A 22017-nucleotide genomic window follows, 5' to 3' on the forward strand; every position below is an offset into this window, starting at 1 on the left:
TTGAAGTAGGAAGACTGCATTTTCAGGTATCTGATGCAAAGAAGGAGCTGTCACATGTGGATGATGAATACCTGGATATAAGGATGTGGACAAAAATTTAAAAATATTTGCGGGCTAATGAAACTCTTACATAGCTACTAAGGGGAAATTCCCAAGGGCTTCTACACAGGGAAGGAAAACAAATTGCCTGCAGTCACCCAGAGAGCTGTTACTAGGAACAGCAGATGAGAAGAAAACATTGAGTAGGCAACTGAGACAAGTTCCAAGAAAAAGTCTTTTTTTCATTGAAAATGTCTTTTAATTGCCCTGTTACTTGAATGCTGACAAAGATGGGAATTAAGGTATTCGGGAGGATGCAAGATAGACAGGAAGAAAGGAAGGAAAGAAGGGAAGCAGGAAGAAAAGAAGAAAGTAAGGAGAATGAGAGGGAGGGAATGTAAGAAAATACCGTGTATCCCAAAAGGATTGATGTGATGACCAGGTAGGTCTTTTCCAACTTCTGTTTCAGCAGCACAGAGTTCAGTGTGGTCCAGATTGAGGATGCACCAAGGACTTTGTAGTGCTGGGCTCTTAGCCTTGATTTTTCCCTTTGATTTGTCAGAAAATATTCAGGTATTGCTCACTTTTCTTTCATGGTGGAGGGTTTTTTCCCTACAGTTTGGACCTGCTCTAAAATAAATACCTCCTGGGATAAAATAATAGACTCCATTTCATGTTAGGTCCTATTAGTTCAAAAGCCAGAGTCCTTTGTGAGTGAGGAGCAAAATTCAAGAGTCCAATTAATATCAGGCTCAAATTCTGATTAAGTGACCTGCAATTCACCCCTCTGCCCTCATATTCATTTTCCACAGATAATTATTGAATAAACATCCTATTTCAACTGATCATCTTTTGACCCAAATACGATGTAGGGCTTTGGTAACTTTATACTTAAAAGGAACTCAAAAAGAAAACAAAATAAAGAAGAGTTATTTTAATAACATACATTATACCGGCATTGTTTCATAGAATTAAAAATTGTAATTTTTGGAAAAGAGTTAGCTTGAAATATGTTGCTTAAGCAACAAGGAGGCCTCTATCTTTCAGAAGTAGTCCACTAGGAATACAGTGCAAGAGTGGACTCTGCTGAACTTAGGTATACGGCCAAGTCCCAGACACTTAGGATTAGCTCAAAGTACTTCAGCTGTGTCATAGCAAGTTCAAAACCTTCACAGAATACCAAGACCCACTCGGAGCAATGATGAAAAATTTGATAGAATGGGAAGCAGAGACTAAAAAGACATTGCTCAGATGGGGAACTCATTTCTTGCATCTTGTACTCCCTTTTTTATCAAAAAGAAATGCCAAAGGCTTTCTGAACAACAGAAAATGTGCAATATCTTTCACAAACATACATCTATGCTTTGTTTTCTTATTGTTGTTGACAGAACCCTTCATTATGCCCTTAAAGAATCTTTTTATGCTTATTTGTACTGTCTATACAGATCTGGGGACTTGTTTTATGAATTGCCAGAGGGCGATGTCTTTTTTTAATAAAAGTTTATTACACTTTGATTGATTTCTCTGATATTCATTGCATGTGCCTGTGTTAGTTACTCATTTTTGTTTTAAAACCCGAATTACTCTAACTAATGTACCAGAGGAGCACTGTAACTGTTAGCAATTGACAATGCAAAATGTTTCTCAGCTTTATTTTTCAATGCAGATGTTTCCATGGAAAAATCATTGAGGGCTAGTTTGCCATTGTCCTTATTTATTAATTCATGGAAGTTTGCAAGAATAAGTCATGAGTGTGAAGCAGAACAAATGAGAGATGGAGTTCAGCCACCTGATCACATTACCACAAATTAACAAATCACTACATCTTCTGAACTGTGGTGGCGATGTTAAATGTATCCATATGCAAGCATTTACCAGCAACACGTATATATATATATTTAAAGTGCTGGCTTATCTTAATACATAGTGAAAGAAGCTTACACTAAACCAAATATATTCACATTTTCCATAAGCTAAAAGCATATGTAGATGCAGTTTCTGTGGGTCTGCTGATGTTTGGTAACTTGCTAAACACCAGTAATTTGAATATGATTCAGAAATACATGCCAGAGTGTCTTTTATGCTCTTTCTCACTATGAAAATCACTACATTATTTGCCATTACTTGTAATTGTCCTGGATAGGATAAAAATTGCCTGAGTTTCATCAATTGGAGACAATTTTTATCTCCCAACAGAGTTCCTGTCTTTAACTCAAGTAATGTTCTTTAAAAGTGGCAATGGCTTTCTAGTGAGGCAGGATGGGATGAAATGAAAGGTGTGTGTTATTCCCTCAGTGCCAGTGCTGCTTCTCATATTGCCTGTGGGGATGGTTAGATTAGACAGAGACACTGAGCGTACTCCGTAGAGACTTTCAGGGAAGAATCATTAAAACAGCCTAGCCTTGCCTTCTACGGCCTTACCTACTGTACGTGCAACCCATCGCATCTCCGTAAAGACTACGATGACTGATTGTTTTACAGCAAGATATTCATCCACGCTGAAGGATATAACTGAGCTGGCAGGCTTCATCTTGAAGAGAAAGAAATTGGCAACACTCATTCAGCAGCCCTTGGTGAACAGTGGTGAGGCGGTGTGACTTCAGCTGCTGCAAGGACAAAGCTGCCTGGCCCTGCTAGCAAGAGATAGGAATTAAGCCATGAAACTAATGAACAGTAGAGGAGCCGGAAAGCAAGGTTGTGCTGTCCTTTGCCCGTTGAGATAGTCCTAGATTCCAGTTCTCAGTCCTGCCTCCTGCACAGTCAGTAATGGCCACCACACAGGGTTAAAACAGATTTCTCTACAGATGTGCTGTTCTGAAAAAGTCCCAGTGGGCCACCCCAATGCCTTCCAGTAGTGAATATCAGGAGTGCTCTGGGCAGCCTAGATTTGACTTTGAAGTCGGCTTTTCTTTCAGCAGGAGACCACGCCATGCGACCCTTAGAGGTCCCTTCCAACATAAACTACTCCACCACTCTGTGAATCCATCCCAGTCACCCCCCTCCAGAATCTGGCACGAAGAAGTGGAATGGCACTGCCGTGCCCTGTGCTGGCCATGCTATCATACCAGCAGTCCAGCACCAGGAGCGTGGGTTGAAAACTGGGGCTCCTTTTGATTAGAGCTCACATGGGTCTGATCTCCCTAAAAGGAAGAAATCATGAAGAACTCTCCTAATAGCAGCAAGATTGCCATACCACACAAAACACACAAGATCAGCCAGTTCAATACATTTTCACGTATTTTTGGTTCTTTTTCTTTTAAAGGCACTTCCCTTACTCTTGTATTGCATCGCCCCCTTCATAAGGGAGATAATATTCAATTACATAGCATAGTTGGTAACACATGCCCATGCTATCATGTGCGGGCACTCCTCTGCTTTCTGAGGCTTCCCAAGCATTCCAGAGCCCTTTTTTTTTTTTTTTTTAATCTAACAGCCAGCATTTGATACAGAATCTGGAAATTATTTTGCTGCCAAAAGTGTACAAGGGAGGTGGGAGACAATCTGCAGGCTTCTGCTAGAGCAAACACAAAGAACCATTCTCTCATCTAGTAAAACAATAAGATTAGTCCTTTTATCATTAATTTTTTTTCTCCTTCACTGCTTTGTAAACACGGCTTGTATGACTTTGCCTCTTATCGTCTGCAGACTGAATCTGCTTTTGTTGAAGCAGTGTCAATCACAAGGGGTTTTCTGCTCATATACTTAGTGATATGACTGATTGAAAAAGAAGACAGGCTTTCATTTGGGTCTGCAATATGTGACATACTCGCTGTTGGAAACATAAGGGGGGGAAGAAAACAAAGGGAGCAATTCGGTAAAGCATAACCCAAAGTTCACTTGCTCTGTCAAGGAGATTAAGATTAAACTGAAGGAGGTCAAAGCTATTAACATTTAGACTACAGGGTATATAACAAGTTAGCATCTAGTTAGATACTGCCTTTCTAATTGGAGAGAAGCTTGTTTCTAACTTTTTATGTAAACACTAGCATTAGCAAAAGCCTGGGTGGTCTCAACGTTGCAACCCAGTGGACATATTTGATCCACATCTCCCTGCAAAAATCGTCCTCTATGACCAAGCTCACATTTAAATTGTAAGTAAGTCTCTTGATTCCTTTCTGCCAACTGTGACAACATTTGCAAAGGGAAAACTTCACAGTGATACTTCTGGGTTTGCTTTAAATTTGTTTTCCCAAATGCCAAATTCTCCTTCACACCATATACTTTGTGACAGTCTTATTTATGTTCACCTCTTTGGACCAAGCAAGAAGATTACTGCAGCCACTAGCAAGGAGCACAGACATGACTTGTTTGTTAATTAACTCCCATAGCAAGACTGACTTTTATACAAGTCAGATGCTTATTTATGGAATATCCTTCACATTTTCAAGTCATGTTATTGTCTGATTTCACGGTGCTCTCTCTACAGCTTCTTGTTCTAATTCCAATGTGGATGTGTTACCAAGGGAAAACAAACTATGTAGCATCAGCAGGGTTAGCACATGGAAGGTGATTCGGTTAAGGCTTTAGTAGCACTGACCCAAACAAGTGGCACAATGACCGTGTTTTAGCACATTGCAGGCAGACTTGGGGTGGTGGGTTGACCTTGGCTGGGTACCAGGTGCCCACCAAGCTGCTCTGCCACTCCCCTCCTCTGCTGGGCTTGTGGGGGGAGAGGCAAGAAAGGGGAATAAGATGTAAAAATAATTGTGGGTCAAGATAAAGGCAGTTTAATAAAGCAAAAGCAAAGGCTATGCACAGAAGCAAAGGGAAATAAAATATTTAGTTTCCATTTCCCATCAGCAGGCAACATACAGCTGCTTCCTGGGAAGCAGGGCTTCGGGACATGTAACAGTTGCTTCAGAAGACAAACATCACAATAACAAATGTCCCTCACCTCCTTCTCCTTTCCCTTAGCTTTTATTGCTGAGCAGACATCAGATGGTATGGAATATCCCTTCGGTCCGTTTGGGTCAGCTGTCCTGGCTATGTCCCCTCCCAAGGTCTTGCCCACCCCAGCCTGCTGGTGAGGGGGCAATGCTGGAGACACCGCCCTGACGCCGCGCCAGCGCCGCTCAGCAGCAGCTGAAACACTGGTGTGGTACCAGCACCTTTCCAGCTACCAACACAAAGCACAGCAGGATGAGGGCTGCTGTGGGGAAAACGTAACTCCATCTCAGGCAGACCCAATGCACCTGGTCAATCTCTCCCTACACTGCATTAGCATATTTTCTGAGGATGCGAATGTTTTGGCTTGGTATGTGACTAGCATAGCCACTCATCTCCTACAGAGCAATGGGTGAGTGCAGGAAGAGTGAGCTTGTGGCCTCCTCCTGGTACACTGCCACTATTCCCAGTGTGATCCACCTTTAATCCAGAGCTTCATTTCTGTAACCCACCTGCTTTCCACAGGTTCTACTGGTACAGAGGGATAGGTAAACATTTACAGGAAAAGGATCATGCAAATTCTGAACCGTAATTAATCCCTGGAAATTCATTTTGGCTGCTTTGCTAAAATCTGAGCCATAGTTTTTTCTCTCCTGCAGGAATGTGAAAGATGAAGAGGGCTATGTTCAGCAAACTGTCCCGCAGAAAGACTCATACCACTGGAAGTCTCTGTCATCGCTAATTAAAGTGGGGGTTTTGCATCATCATCAGAAGTCCTACACCTAAAGCCACAGCTTAAACACCACCATATTGCAATGCACAAACACAGTTCCTTTCTCAAGCAGTTACAGCCCAGGGCTTCTGACAAACCTCTTCAAGCCCAGAGGGCAGCTCCTCAGAGTGAAACACTTAGTAGTGATACCACCTTGGCTTTTAAAACCCATTGCAGTTTTTAAAAACCATTTTAAAAACCATTGCAGATATCAGGAAGGCACTGTGTTAAATTCTCACCCTCCGTTTGGAGCACAGCATCGCGGGGGTCACCAAACCTTTTCAGGCCCAATTGCCTAGAAGTTACTTGTGGTTACCCCACCACTCTGTCTCTCTAACATCTCCATCTATCACTGGTCCATCACTCCATGCCTACTGTCACAACATCACCGCCATCAGAAGCATGACCAGGCTGCCCAGTTCTCATTTTGCTAGACGCTTGTGAAAGGAGGTGAGCACTACATTACCATCTCATTAAATTTTGCATTGTTAAGCACACTAGTCTTCTGTTAGAAGAGATAATACAGCAAAAATTCAGGGAGGAGGGTTTGCTTCAAACAGATAAATAGAAACCTGTTATTTTGGAAGGATCAGAACAGTTTATGTTCAGCTTTTGAAAGCAAGGAAAATAAAATGTGGCGAAGACTGACATGTATTCATGAACTATGTGGCACTAGCAAGTCTACACTTTTCATCAAAAAAGTAATTTCACAAATCTCTATTTTCCAAGAAATGCATTTACTTGAGCATTAGAGGCCACAGAAAAATACCATTTTATTGTATTAATTATAGTGATAGTCCTAAACAAAAAGGTCATTTTATGAAAAGCAGAGGGTCTCAATGAGAAATGCAATACATTTTTGACAAGGTAGATTGACTAATACTGTTGAACATTGATCTAATTTGAAAGATGGAATCATAACTGCACAAAAAAATAATAGGGTTTTAAATTAAAAAATACACAAGTGTATTGTAAGTGTTTAACGTCAACAAACCGACGATGAACAGAATCATAAATGAGGTGGCTGCAAAGTGCTCTGAAAAATCCCTAGCAGGAAACAAACATGAAGAACCTACTCAAAATGAGATCATCTTCCCTAGCTCAGGGCACAAAGTTGCCCATCATTTCTAACTTTGCCCATTAACAATTACAATACGGAGCCAGATCCTAGATCCACTGAAATTAGTGTCTCCCACTCAAAAGCCAGTTTCCTAGTTTCTAAGGTATGTGTTGTACTGAAGCCTGACTCTCTAGTCCACTTTACCATCTGGCAGTCTATTGAGGAAAGCATCAAGAAAGTATAAAAAACTGAGACAGGCACTATGCCCTTCTTAAAATGTCAGTCACGGTGGAGCTGTTAAACATATTCCACTGCTAATCCATCCCTCTTCCTTGGGAAGGATTCTGGGGAAGCCAGTTCTGTCCTTTCTGAATTCTGTTATATCATCAAAATAAGGTAAAAGAAATACTTTTGCTACAAAACTAGGAAATAGATGCAAAGATGTAAGTAATTCTTAGTACGTAGATCAGTGCGTTTGTTACAAGAGTGGTACAAAAAGGTATGCTTTCCTCCTGTTATTACTGCCTTCTGCAAGTAATTACCAAAAGAAGAAAACTGTCTCCTTAAGTGAACATCCATAAAACGGGAAGAAAAATAAAACATGCAATGTCAGCACTTCAATCTGAATAGCATGATTTGATTTCCCAACAAATTAATATATCCTTGGAATATGCCATAAATTATGAACTCCATAAAAAGTGCTGCATCCAACACTTTTGGAATGCTGTATTGCATTAATTTTTCCTTATAGATGAAAATAAAATGTCACAGAAATAGACTAAAGAAATGAGCAGTAGCCTAGATAAAAGTGTTCATGATTTGCTTCTGTTTGTTATATATAATCAGAATTAAGTCCAGACCAGTAATATGTATACTTGATGGACTGGAAGAGCCAATTTTGCAAAGCTGAAAACAATTATGAGCTAAATCAGTTGGGAGAAAGAAATTAGACAGGAAATGTGGATAATAACTGGAAAGTGTTTAAAAACATTTTACCCGAGGTTTAAAAAAAAGAGTCAAAGCTGGGCTAGCCTAAATGTTGACTCACATGAAAGTGAAAACAGCTATGTAAATCAAAATAATTGTGCAAAAAAAAAAAAAAAAAGACATTTATTAGAAGTCATTAGTATTAGACAGAAGATAAGAACTACAGAAAATTGGTAAGGATGGAAGCAAGAAGTAAGCTTTTTCATCAGAGCTAAAGATAACAAAAAAAGATTTTTGGTCTTGACTACACAGAAGTGAAACTATGTCAATAACATATGCAAAAGTCTGTATGTTCTGTAAATAAATCTGATCTCTGAAGAACAAACAGAAAAAAACAGTTCTGTTATAAGAAGACAATGCAATGTAGTTTATTCCGGCAGTAAATCAGAAGAATGTTAAATAACAAATTAAATCAGCAGGCCTGCGTAATTTGCAACCAAAAGCTTTAGAAAATCTGGCTGAAGAAATTTCAAAACCATGAATATTCCTTTTAGTAAGTCTGAGAACACTGGAAAAGTTCCAATGGAGAACACAGGGGGAAAAAAAAAAAAAAAAAAAAAAGAAAACAACAAAACCAAAGCCAATATAGCACCAGTTGTTTGTTTGTTTGTTATTAAAAGTTATATATGCAACCCAGGCAATCACAGCTCTTTCAGCCTGAGCTGAAAGAATAAAATAATGTAAAAGCTAATGGAGGAGTAATTTGGCAAGGAACTAGAGGTATGTCATGCAGCTAACACTGAGTAAAATGGTTTAATGAAAACAAGAAGTTCTTGTAAGCCTTCCTGAAAAACTCAGAGTTTTTACTATCCTTAGGAAGTAAAGAAAGGCAAATGTGGCCAGGCATGTATAACACAAGATGGGCCAACAAAACACAGTCCATTCAAGTCTGCAAAGAGCCTGTGGACAAAAGCAACAAAACAGCACTGGCATCACAAAGATTCAGTGTTTGGCAGAGCCATACAGGTGTGAATAACCCTCCATGCAGAATAAAGCACCTTTGAAAAGTGGACTCCACATCTTTTCTGGCCACACTTTTTCAGCTCCCTGAAGTTGACAATGTGGCTTTTTTGTAAGCCTGGTTCTTAATTTCAAAAGTCCTTTCTCCCTACTGATATTCAAGGTTTACCTGGCAGAGAAGCAAGGGAGAAAGGCTCTCAGTGAGCCTGGTACTCGGTTCACAGAGGAACGTTCAGCACAAAGATATTTTCTTTATTTATACAATTCTGAAAGGGTAAACTAACTTCTAAGCAGGTAACCCAGCTAATAACTGGGACAACTTGCTAACTGGTTAGGGTTAACTATGTGTAACATTGCCATTGATTTATGACTGTCAGGTTCACAGGTTATTTAGATGGTTCAATTTAGCACTTTTCCGCAGCTTTCAATTGAACATTTTGAATCAAGTGTTCAATGGATTGATCGATACCAAGTACAATAGGTCTCTGTACCGCTCCATAAACAAAGTTGATTTTTATAGCCTTGGTGTGATTTAAACCTTTAACACTTTAAACCATTCTGCACCACGTAACCATATGCTTCTTTTCACTTTCCTTAATTCACATCAGATTGTGACTTAGCAACATGCAGGGCAATAAAACCTGCTGTGTGCCTAGAGGGCCTGATCCTGCAAATGTGCATGCACCACACTGCATGCAGGTAAATAGCTCCTTTGATCACAGTGAGGCTATTCACATATATAACCCTGTTAAAGTGAATTAGTGGTAAGGGAAGGACTGACATTTGAATATTGAGCTTTGTGGTTAGCGAGAGCTTTTCTAGCACTCAGAAGCCATAGGGAGAGGCAGATCTCATTTGCTCAGTATGATTTGTATGACCTGAACTGTTTTTTCCCCATGTCAAATTCCCTCCTCCCCTTAAAAATAGGCTCGTATGTCCCCCTTTCCAGCCTGCCCCCCCACCTTGTGAGGCTACATATCAGATGCTGTTGGGTAGGGGACTCTTCATGTCCACCTGACAGCTGAATTTGCTGCCTGATTCAGGGAGGAAAAGACGAATGTCGGGAGAGGAGTGAAATAGATGGAACCCTGAAGGCTCCTCAGTCTGTAGAGCCCTTCTAGATGGCAAACTCTCATTCTGCACCATAGTGTTTGAGTGAATTCACCAGACACATCATCCCCCATTGCATGATCTTGCCCAGTGTTTCCTTATAAATTAGCAAAGATGAAGCTTTAAAAGGTCTGGAGGATGAAAGCCTTGTTTCAGTTTTGGGGAAGGACCTCATTCTCACTGCTGCTTGCAGTGCAGATGGCAGAGCAAGCAAAGCTCTTCTGTTCTGAAACCAGAGCTGAAACAGAGCTCTTCTTGTTCTGAAACCACCTCCTCTCATCCAGGAGGTGAAAAGGAAAATGATACCCTCACTTTCTATCCTCAGCACCATGTCACTGACCTCCCATTCACACACATGCACCCATCACATTGTTGTTAAGTGCTGCTGGTTTGGCTGACCTTTGCTGGTGTTTTCTCTAGAACAGAGAGTCGGTCTGACTGAATGCCCTTCAGGCGTGTGGAAAGCTTGTAGGGATAACTGATGCAGTCAACACATGGAAGAATTTACTGTCTTACCCCGAGGTAAGAAGCAGATCCTCTTTAAGCAGTTAAATGACTACAAATGTCTTAAACTTGGTGTTAGTATAAAATAATAATAAAAATAACCAGTCCTTCTTTCTTCAAAAAAAGCAGGAAGAGAAGGGAAGGGGTAGCGCTCTGAGCCATCACCACAATCCAGCTTTCATCTCACACGCTAAAAAGGCATAGAAAATGTGAAGCAGTTGCAAGTGTCTTAAAGAGCAAGTTAAATTGTTACCACAGTCTGGTATCTTTTACTATCTGTTGATCTGAGTGTCACAGACTACACACCTTTACGCATTTAATGCAACTTTAAATAGTATACATAAGTGCATGTCATTGAGCAGTGACAGGAGAATCAGACAAGTATTTTTACGTATAAAAATATCCTCCTTCTGCGTTGCTATTCCACCTTGAAAAGGTGCCACATTCAGCATGCCAGGCCCTGGGCCCTGAGCACCTTCCTTTGGCATCAGTCCCTGTGGATCAGTCCCTCTAAACAAAGTGTTTGAGAAGGGATTGAGTTTGTCTCTGGCCTCAGAGGCTGTATTTTGAAGAAGTGGTTTTCTTACATTCTTACACCATCAAAACCTGTGAAAAGGAAATTAATCATGTTTTGATTTCTGCAAGAAGTTAATGCAGAATATTTCCTGATACATTATAAGGAGAAATGCTTACTTTCATAAATAATATAGTTATATAAAACCGTAGCCAAATAAAAGGCTCCCATCTCTTAGTCATCAGATTCAGAAACAGCTATAATTTAACAAACTGAAAATGAAAAAGAAACTTCTTTTATGAAGCTACCCTAATAAAATAATACCTTGTTATGAGAAGTTGCTGTAACACAGCCATGGCATTAATAGCAGAACTGTGTGTGTCTGGAATGAGATTTTACCTGAAATGTTATTCAGTGAATGAAAAGCATCATTAAAATGTGTTACAAGCTATTACTAGAAAATCCCTCCAAGTAATTTTTATATTGCCATCTTCTTTTACAAACTCATTGCAAGTTTTGAGGGAAAGAGGCGAGACAATCAAGAAACAGCTTAGTATCATGAGGTAAGAAAATATTTTTGCTGATGGCTTCCCGGCCCATACAACTGCAACCAACGACCTGGGTGAGCTCCAGGGTAGTCGCTCAGGCACTGTAAAACTGGACAGCTGGGTCACACCTATGCAGACCTGCAAGTCAGGATAGATCTCCTCACGGTGACGACAACGTTCATTGTACTCTGTCAGAAAAAGAGAGATTACCTGACGATGGCATAGCCATTTTGTCATTGCCGGTGACCTCATTTTGACCAGCTTGGAGCAAGATAGGGTGCTCCTTCTGGTGCCACGTTTCTATAGCTTGTAGCATGGGGCTTCTCTTCAACTGTTAGAGATCAAAGACACTACGATTCTGCTACTAAAGATCATGATCATGTATATGTTGCTTTTCACTCCAGAAAAGGTTACTAGAGAGAAATTTCCACATCCTCTGATTTGAATACCCCTCCTACAGAAAGTTGTCTGCAGGCTCTCATAGACAAAGGTGGTGTATAATCAGTCACTGCCATTTTAGTTATTTTTTAGCACAGGGTTTAGCTGAAAACAATCATACCTACGTTTCATTACATGTGCTGTTTTAACTGAACTTTTAAAATCAAAACAGCTGTAATAAAATACTATAAGTAATCTTTTTTTTTCTTGGTCTACCTACAGCTGCAGATGAAAATGGTTTATAACTGATTCACACAATTTGAAAATCACATACTTGATCAAAATTAGAAGAAATAATAACAATTACTAATTTAAAAATTCACAGACTAGGCTCTTTAAAAGCTTTTGTAGGAAACAACATCAGACCCTCAACTTCTTATGGTGTTCATGACGTTCATTTTTCATTGTTCAGCCATGTCCCTGAAAAAAAAAAAACTACCATTAACCAAATGTTAGGCCAGCCTGTGTCCAGACGGTGACTGAAGTTCTGCAACAGTGCTTTTTTTGAAACTCTCCATTATTAAGGCACCACTGATAAAAAGTAACTGTCCTGCAATATCTCAAATCTATTGACGTCTGTTATAAATTTCCCCTTTCTGCGCTGGAACGAAAGACTCAGCGCTGCACTTCAAGGAACTGAATTCCATAGCCAGGCAGCTTAATTTGCCAATTCACTTGATCCATAAAACATAGTCTACACACATGGACCACATTATAGGCATTTTAAAGGTGAATGAAAAAGAGCAGTCTAGTGAATAAGAAACATAGGATGCAGCCATATCCTGCAAAGCTCTTTCTAAACAAGTACCAAATCTTAAAATTAACCCACCACTGTACCAAATGGTCTCAGTCAGATACAAAATGACCCATGTTCAGGCATAAGGAAGGCCAACTCTGATGAAATTTTGTGTTGACAGAAAGGCCTCTGCTCCAGAAGAAAACAGTAGCTTGTGAATTGAAATGAATCGTTAGCATTTAGACACAGACAAAACAGCCTGGGGTGAAAAGCTGCTCTATGTTCACAGCAACTTCATATAAAAAACAAGAAAACTGAAGAGTCCATTTTAATTACTCACCAGAAAGCTGAAAGATCAGAGAAGTTCACTTTGTAATGGCATTTTCTGGAAAACGAAAATATTCCCAATTCAAAAAACAGCTGAAGAAAAATTCAAAACCATTTCAGTCAGAAAAGTCAAGAGCAACATGGAATTAAGATTAAGAAATATGAAGATACATACTACTGCTTTATGAGCATCTGTGAAACAGTTTGAGAGAAGAAGGTATTGCTGAGACGACTGCACCTACCTGTAAACTATTCTAGATCATCTGCAGAGCACTGGTGATACACAGGAGACAGAAAGTTGCTGAAGCCACGTCAGTCCTTTATTAAGAGGACTGTTTTGAGAACTCTATAGCAAATGAATTGATTTGGTTTCTGGTAAGAATATCTCAATCCTTTATTCCCACAGGTATTGCCTCACACAATGGAAATGTTATCTTTTCATACATACAGTGCAGAGCTCAAGGATGGTAGTAGCAAGCCAACAGTTCTCTAAGTGGCCAGTTTTCCAAATGTGGACGGGCAAGCATACGCACATGCACTAATCAAGTCTCCCTCTTCCCACAGGAGGCTGCTTAGAGAAATAGATGGTAGTAGGATTCGTGCTATGTTGCTTAGGGAATAGGGAACAGATGGAGAAAATTCAATTCCCGGGGCCTATGATTGCTAGGGGATTCCCCCATGCCATTTAAGTCTTTGAAATAAGGGAGGGAAATTTCACATACCATGGCAAGCAAAATTTTACTCCCTACTAACTTTTCTATTTATTTGAAAGAACTCTTTCAGCAGAGAACATATTTCTCTGCAGCAGATGTAACAACTGCCCGGTTATGCAGAGCAATCCCATGGTGGACACTGTGGTTGTCCTGCCAATTTCCTTTTTAGCTAAACCACAAAATAATGGGATGCCAGCCACAAGATAGTATATTATTCTGATGTTTTGCACTAATTTGTGGGGAATATTACCAGATTCCTTTTATTGATTAATTTCACCTTTTAATGCCATTAGGGAAAGTGTTAGGTTATAGATTCCTGCTGAATGGGACAGGCAAATGGCACACAAATGGCTTATAAATTACCCAGCTTGCAAGGGCTTCAGCAGCTGTGCAACTGTACAGATGTGAAGCACAGTAGAAGTTAATTGTGTGTTAGTCACATGAACAGAAACACATAGACAGTGCTTCTTTGAAGACAAACTTGTTTTGACCATGATAAATGCAGTTATTATTGATGACTGCTGGATTGAAACTGTTCACTTGAACCCAGGAAAGCCCACAGGGCTTCGTAAGGTAGCTGAGGTGTCACCAGCATGAAGACATCAGACAAGTGGGGCTGTCATGAGGTGATGGTGACATGCGGAATTAGACTCTATAACTCGAAAGTTATAAAGTAGGTATGTTTATTGCCGCAGATGCACAGGGGATCGCTCCTCCACAAGCGTGCATACCCGAAGTGAGGAACCATCCCACATTTATACAATGAAACAAATGAATATTCAATTAATGCCTATACATATTCGTTACCTAAACCCCGCTTCGTATGTTAATTAGCTTATCAGTCCGTTGCCTGGAATGTGGTGGTCTTGCAGGTTTGTAGGTGATTCATGTTCTTGTGATCATCCAATCTTCTCCAGCAAGGAGACTTAGCACTCCCTCCCTCTAGATAGCATTGGAATATCTCTCATCCTTTTCTCATTCTCTTTTAAATAGCCCCTTTGTTAGAGAAAGAAGGGCAGGCGTCTCCCCTTTGTTAGAGGAAGAGGGGCAGGCGTCTCCTCAAAACTGTAGTTGTCTCCTCAGAGCTGTGCGCCTATGTGACCAGACACCGCACCCATGACCAGTCACCGTACCCACATTCCTGAGCAGACATATACAATCACAGTCGGTGTCCATTGTCCCCATTTCACACTATTTCTCCATATCAATGGAGTGATGTCTAGGGACAAGGCCGCCCACTCTGACTAGCCTCCCGCCAAGCAGGGGTGTTGCTTATTTCACTGTGAGCAACTGCAAACGCAAGGGTCCAACCAGGAGTGGGCAGAACACAAGTCAACAGGTACCAAAGTCTTATTTTTAAAGCCATGGGTCCTGTTTCTTATCTACCTTCTGCCCTCTGATTTCCAGTGCATCACTAGGAGAACAAATGGAAATAAATTGAAAATGTGATTTAAGGCATGACAGAAGAAAAAGTGACCAAAGTACTGCTGGGGGCCTTTTGTTTAACAGAGCAGTTAGCTGCTCTTTTGTTGACTCAGCTTAAAAGAGTAAAAAATGTTTGTATTTATTTTAGGAAAACATCAAAGCCGCATCCTTCCAATCCTGACTGTAGCCTCTAGGTATTGTAGTGATTACTGCAATAGCAGCTTTTTTTTGATCTGGCTGAGCCAGTAACTCTGAACTTACTCCTTGAAACAGGAGTCTAGCTCCTCTGGTCTTTCCTCCTCCATCCTATCCTGCCACAGAGCAGAAGGCAGTCCCATCCCCCAACCTAAAGCCTGCAGTTTAAAGTTCTTGCAAAGATTCATTTATTTGCAGGTTCCTGGTCCCAGTGTGGAGATGGAAGGGGACGGAAAGGGATTTAATTGTATTATAATTACCCCTGCAATAGGAGGAATGTGGAGAATTACATAGCTTTAAGACACAATCTCTCTATCTTTTGTCCACCATCTTCACACTTTACCTGCTCTAGTCCCTCAGAAACTGGCCAGCCCTGCTGAAGGGGGGCAGATGCAGGCTGCAGCAAACCGAGGATGTGAGCTGGAGTCACAGCCCCTTTCTGGGAAGGTGCCTTGAGGCACTCCATTCATTTCCAGAAAAATCTCACCCTACACAGGGCCTCCTCACCAGTGTGGCTCATCCACTGACTAACACGAGGGGTGATTTCCACCAAAACCAGCGCAAACCCCAGCCTGTGGCACAACATTCTCCTGCTGCAGGTGGGAATAGCACTGGCAGACATCCCATGGGCACGAGGTCCTGCATGCACACACTTCACCAGCCACTGTGTCCCCAGCCCCTGAGGGGCAGCCAAGCGGAGCAGCGCGGGGGGCACGCAGCCCCCTCCCATCCCGCAGCCAGCAGCGGAGGTCAGGAACTGGGAGCTGGCACGCTTACGGGGAATCTCGGCAAACGCGGGCAGGCAAATATTTCATGAAAGGACACGTGCAGCAGTTAACCTTACGGCTGTCTCCACGTACAAAGAATATTTATCCGGCACAACCTGGCACAAGGTCGTCCCCAGGGGATGCCCAGCAGAACGGGATGATCTGGGCTCAGGAGAGGGGACTGCAGGGACAAGGGAGACAGCAAGAGATGAGAGCTGTTCAGTTCCTTCTCCTGCATGCCGCTCACTGCATCGGAAAATTAACCTGTACCAGAAAAAGGCATGTGAAAGAGGAAAAGAGTAAATTACCTCTTCATTTCACAAACGAGGAGGGAGAGGCAAGACAAACCATGTTGCTCTCAGATCCAATTCCTTCCGTGTATACGTCCCGGGGCAATGCAGTTGTGCGCCTGCCTAATAGCTCAGCCTAGCTTCAGGTAAGCAGTCATTAGTTTTCTTAGGAAATGCTCCAGCAGTAAAATACAAAAAGCGGGTAAAATTATTCAGTCATTAGTACTGAAGTATGTATATAGAGACATATATATATACATGTACATATAAATATATGTACAGGGGTACGCACACTCACGCATGAACACAGTTTCATAAAAATTGATAGATCTGGTGCCACTTTTTGTAGGAGTGGAATAGAAAGAAAGAAAAGGGGGGAGTATATGAATTTAATAAGTTCAGACATAATTGTCATGACTAAATGTTAATGCATAGGGATTAACAGGTTTTTTTACTTTATACATATTAATAAGCTCTCTCTTTGAGAAAGAATGACATCAGACATTTATAAATTTGACAGAAGTGAAAGGAAAAAATGGTCACACTATTAGGAGCACTCCTGAGGTGGTGTTGAACGGTGTCTTTGATACATCAGCCTTCAGTCTCTGAGCACATTCGTATTAACTCACATGTACACCCAGAATTCAAATGAGCTGCTTCTTTAGATGCTGACTTTTAGCAGCAGTCCCACCAGACAGGCTGGAATCAAACTCACAGTTTCAGAGTGTGGTATAGTATAATTCTCTCAGTACAGTTTGTGCCTACTGACTCTCTCAGAAGATTAGAGAAAGAGGCAGCATATAGCAGGTCGTTAAAGATCCACACAAGGCTGAAGGGTGAAAAAAACATCTTCAATGAACACACTGCTCCAAGTACAGACATTCTCCTGCACCAAAAGATCGGTGCAAAGCTATGTATTTAATATTGCTGGAAACAGAGAGATGACAAATTGCTTGGAATGGATTCACTTAAAGGCAAGCAAGGGCTAACCATTGATGTCTGAATACTCCAGCAATGGCTGAATGCTGGTGCATCGCCACAACACGGATGCTCTTTACAACCCTTCAAGAAACTGCAGTGAAACCAACGCTACACACCTGTAACGTAAGTGTTTCTCTGGAAACATCATATCATTACAGTAACTGCCCATGAATCTTCCAGTAAAGTCAGCGTACCCAGGTGCATCACACGGCTTAGGATTCACATTGAGCCTAGAAATAAATAAAAAGCTGAAGTCATGCATCTTTTTCTCATTAGCCCGTTGCTTTTAAGAACTAGACATGGGGAGGCTGGGTTTTGAAGATGTGAGTTAATACTACTGGCACACATTTCTAAGCAGCTTCAAACCCAAAAAACAACAAGAGAGGGAAAAGCTGGGAAAGTAGAAAATGAGGCAGCCATGGAAAATTAATGCATAAAGAGAAGAAATGGTAAAATGTGTGTCAGATAACAAGGAACTAATAAAGGGAAGAGAGAAAAATGCATAATGGAACAAATGGAATACAATAAGAAATTGTCAAATAATTGGAGGCCATAAAGGAGTATATCATATAAAGGATATACATCAGTTTATTAGAAAATTTTATTTTGAAAACTGGTTTTATAGAAATTTGAATTATTCAGTGAGATTTCTGTAATAGTGTCTGCTTTCAACAGACAACAGGAAAAGCTAAATTCTTTAACAAAAACTCAAAGATCCAATAACCTTTTTCCCCTCCTTTGTCCCAGCAGCATGCAAGCACCCTTTTTGTAGACACACAGAGACTAAAATAAGATATAAATATCCATCTTCATAAACATAATTGGCTTCTTATTATTTTTTTTCTTTTTTTTTTAACTGGTTTGATAACAAAAGTTAAAAATATTTGTTTGGCTTTTTTCTTTTGAAAATGTCAATCTCCTTTTGGTAAGCAAATGCAGGACATCATCTGTGTTTCTACATAAATTTTTTTTCAGATGTGAACCATACCACTGCTGGCAAATTAATTTTCATGTATAAGCAAGATGATGAGTACTAGTAACAAACATTAACTCCTGTGTGCAAAACCCAAGCATTTGAGTCCACTCAAGACAGGTTTTACCAGATCTACCATATATTTGAATTTCTCAGTGACTGCTATCACAGCACACCTCGTAGTTAAAGATAATTAAAGTGGCAATATACCTGTTCACTGTGGGGATATTGTGCCTACCATCATACTGCACAGAATAACTAAAACAAACTGGTAGATGGGTTGAGCAGACTGCAAGGTCCTGCTGGCTAAGAGAAGCTTCACAGCCTTGTCCTGTCATCAATGAAATGTAAGAGTCCTCCTATCTTATAGAGCAGAAGCCACAGACTCTAGAGCAACCCTTTCACTGACCACTCTCTTTTTCATAATCCGGTGGACCCATTTCCCTCTTGTTCACCCTGCCTGAAGCAGCTCCCTTTCCAATAATGTTTCTTTTTAGGGAAAGTACTCCAACTGCTTACTTGCCCTCTAAATAATTATTAAGCACTTAACACATCTTTTATCTTCTCTTACAACAACCCAGTGTCTGCAAGCCTGTTCAGGATGGGGCCTGAGTTCTCCCTCACCCCATGTTTTCAGCATCATCAACACCAGCGTTTTAAGCAGGCAGGCCCATCTAGAGAGCAAGTTGCTTCTGCATGTCAAAAATGCTCAAATACTGTCTTGCTGGATATTTTAAAAATCACATCAAGAAAAAAGAAATAATTTAAGAGCTCCTGCTTACTGTAAGGACAGAGGTGGTGTATTTAACTGGCCATCACCACTCTTATTCTGAGCTGGCAATAACCTGCAACAACAAACACAGCCAAGCGTTTTACTCAAGCATGGATACTCATTTCCCTCCTCCTGCAGATACAAATTCTTTGTATGTGTCCAGTGACTAGAAGCCAAGAAACTCATTTTACACTTGATAATTCATTGCTAATCAGCGCTAATCTGTTTGGGAAAACACCTGTCGCTCAAGCACAGAGTTATATCGGTTTGGCTGCACAGGTGGTGACCGTCCATCGCGGAGTGCAGCTCCACCAGCTCCTCCACGGCATCCACCTGGCGGTTCACTTCCTAGCTGCAAGCGGCTTCGCAGCATGAACCAACAAGACATTGGTGCTTATCGGGACCTGAATATTTAAAATAAAAGTGAAGAATGAATCCCAGTGCTATTTGCACCAATTTCACTACTCACATCTCTCAGAACAGTGGTCACTACTAGTACAGGTTTACCACTGCAGAGCTTGTGGGGGGCTGTTTTGGTCCTGCTAGAACTTACTAAACTAAAAAAAATATATATATATAATTGTGAGAGCTTTGTAAGGGAGGTACACATCATGCCAGATTTGCTTTGAATTTATGGCACTTGAATTTCCATTGGGCAGATATCCATCACCCCAATGTTTTATACGGGAAATGATTAGGAGCAAAATTCATGTACCACAGTCTACAAACAGAACCCTGGAAAATGCAGCTTCCTCAAAAAACAACTAGATTAGGGAGGGAACGGAGGCAAATACCCCAAACTCAGTGAAATTGAACAACGCGTGGCTTTCAAACCCTGGGAGGGTGCTCAGACAGCAAATATTGATTTTACTTCATGCAAAATAATTATTGCCACAAAATTCCTCTTCTGATATTTTCCTGTAGGCTTTTGAGCCATATGTTTCTGTGTAATACAGCAAAGGCACAATTAAGCTCCTCCACAAGCCCATGCTCTGCCCATGCCAGCGCGCTCCCCGGCGGAGGCGCCAGGGCGAGGGGAGCCAAGGCACGCGCAGGCTGCGGGCATCCTGCATCCCACCCTCGGTCTGAGGGCTCGGTCTTGATGTCGGGTTGCTGAGGCATGTCTCAGCTCAGCTTGACAGATCCGTAGGGTGGTTATTCAAATGAAATCTTGTCCTGGTTTCATCTGGAACATGCATGACAGCATTTCCCAGTCTCATTTTTTTTTTATCCATTAAAAATAAGACAGCATGAGCCTCTAAAAAAACCCTGTCTGTACAATAAAGGTCTGCATTAAAGCCAGGTACAAAAAACTATCTTCCTGACAAGCAGTCATTATTTGAAGGTGCATCTATCTCTCAGTGAATCAGTTACGTGCCAGAAACCGAGAAACAATCCCATACAAACAGCAGCATTAGGGCAATCTTAAGGTTGAAATTTAAGCACTAAAAAGACAGAGTGTGGCTCAGGAAAAGCTAGATTAGCTACCTTATCTCTGCCTGCAAGCATACATGCAATATTACAGCCTTTAATTAAACAGACATGTTTTCTCTCTGACAGAATGTATCAGATGGTCTTCTAGATTTTCTGTTTAGCATATATTAACAATTTGTCTTCTCACTGTGTGTCCATCATTTAATTAGCATAAAAGCCCCCTAGCCCTCTGTTCACTTGGTCGTCTTTATAGTACATCCTCTTATCTCAAAGGTACTTATTTTAATAATTTCATCAATACAGATGTACAATGCATTCAACAAGACATTTTTCCCCTTAGAGACAGATGTACTTCCTAACAATAATTCATTACTTATTACCTCGCAAGCTGTTTTTCAGACAAATAAACTCACAATTCCATTACCAGTATCTTTTAATGATGTTTCTGTTTCAGATTGCTTTATCATCGAAGTCTAATCCAAATTTCACTGAACTTTCCCATTAATCTCAGAGATCTGAAGGCTCTGTTATTCATTTTCCAAGCAGCTCAAAGCACATCTCAGGAGGATCTGTATACTATTTATCCAATGAGACATTTTAGAATAAAAAAGAAAATATTTCTTTAACATCAAAATGCCTCTCTAATGAGCAAAACATCCTGCAGAGGTTTTTCACTAGTTAGTTGAGAACATGTCCTAGAACACAGTAAGTGAAAGAAACCTGCATGTTGAATGATAAATGGGAGTAGGGAGTTTTCAGAAATTATTTGAGAGCACAGCACAGATGAGTTTCGTATGCAGGCTTGCAAAACCATCATAATGGGTGATTTGAAATCTCGTTCCAAGTCATAGTGCTAACACTGAGAAGAGATGGTCTTACAAGGACATGTTAGTAGAATAAGGTGGTCTTTGGATCTCCGGGCAGTGTACCACCTACCCCACGCTCTGAAAGATGACTGTGGGTCTTTGAAGATTTCCTGCTGAGGGAAGCAAAGTCTGCAGAGAAGAGCCATAGCCCTGAAAAATAGAGGCTCTGTAGGGTGACCTCTGTCATGCTCTTTGCTCAGTGTATTTCTGGGCATGGGAACCCTGGACTTCATGCAGCAAAGGACTTAAGTCTTTGAGGACCTTCTGAAAATCCTATCTTATTTTATTAAGTCCTTGATCTTGTGAATTTTTCAACCACAAATCCCTGCAGTCATGCTCAGCTTTGTTAAATTGACTGGTATAAGCTATGATTGTGTGCAGAAGTTAGCCAAATCAAACTGGGACATCTCTGTGATAAAAGTGGTGATCAGATAATGCCAAAGTGGAATATCCCATTTAGGCATGAAGCAGAACCCCAATATCCCTTCGTTCCATGCTTCTCCTTAATGGTTATAGCATGAGCTATGAAACTGCACTACCTATATGATGTTCCAATCTTGAAAAAAAATTCTAAAAATTGGAAAACACCTGAGAAAATTTTGTCATGTTAAAAATCCACCTGTATCTTACCTCTTGATTTTCTCCTCTCATTTTCCTCCAAACTTACCATATCTCTTTTGCTGTTGAATAAGTACATGACATGATTTCAGTGGTAACTTGGA

At 40.7% G+C, this 22017-nt stretch overlaps 1 protein-coding gene across 1 annotated transcript in view; it reads right to left on the reverse strand.

The window, feature by feature from the left end:
• Positions 1-8359: 8359 nt before the first annotated feature.
• The window catches only part of LOC308064656 (uncharacterized protein), a 150352-nt gene continuing 136694 nt past the window's right edge, over positions 8360-22017 (reverse strand). The window contains exons 9-11 of the mRNA XM_080389434.1: positions 19006-19068; positions 16288-17480; positions 8360-11566 (exon numbers count right to left, since the gene is read on the reverse strand). The gene's annotated coding sequence lies outside the window, so the exon portion shown is untranslated. The remainder of the gene's footprint in view (positions 11567-16287; positions 17481-19005; positions 19069-22017) is intronic.

This window comes from Falco punctatus (assembly GCF_963210335.1).
Source record: "Falco punctatus genome assembly, chromosome: 5".
NCBI lineage: Eukaryota > Metazoa > Chordata > Aves > Falconiformes > Falconidae > Falco > Falco punctatus.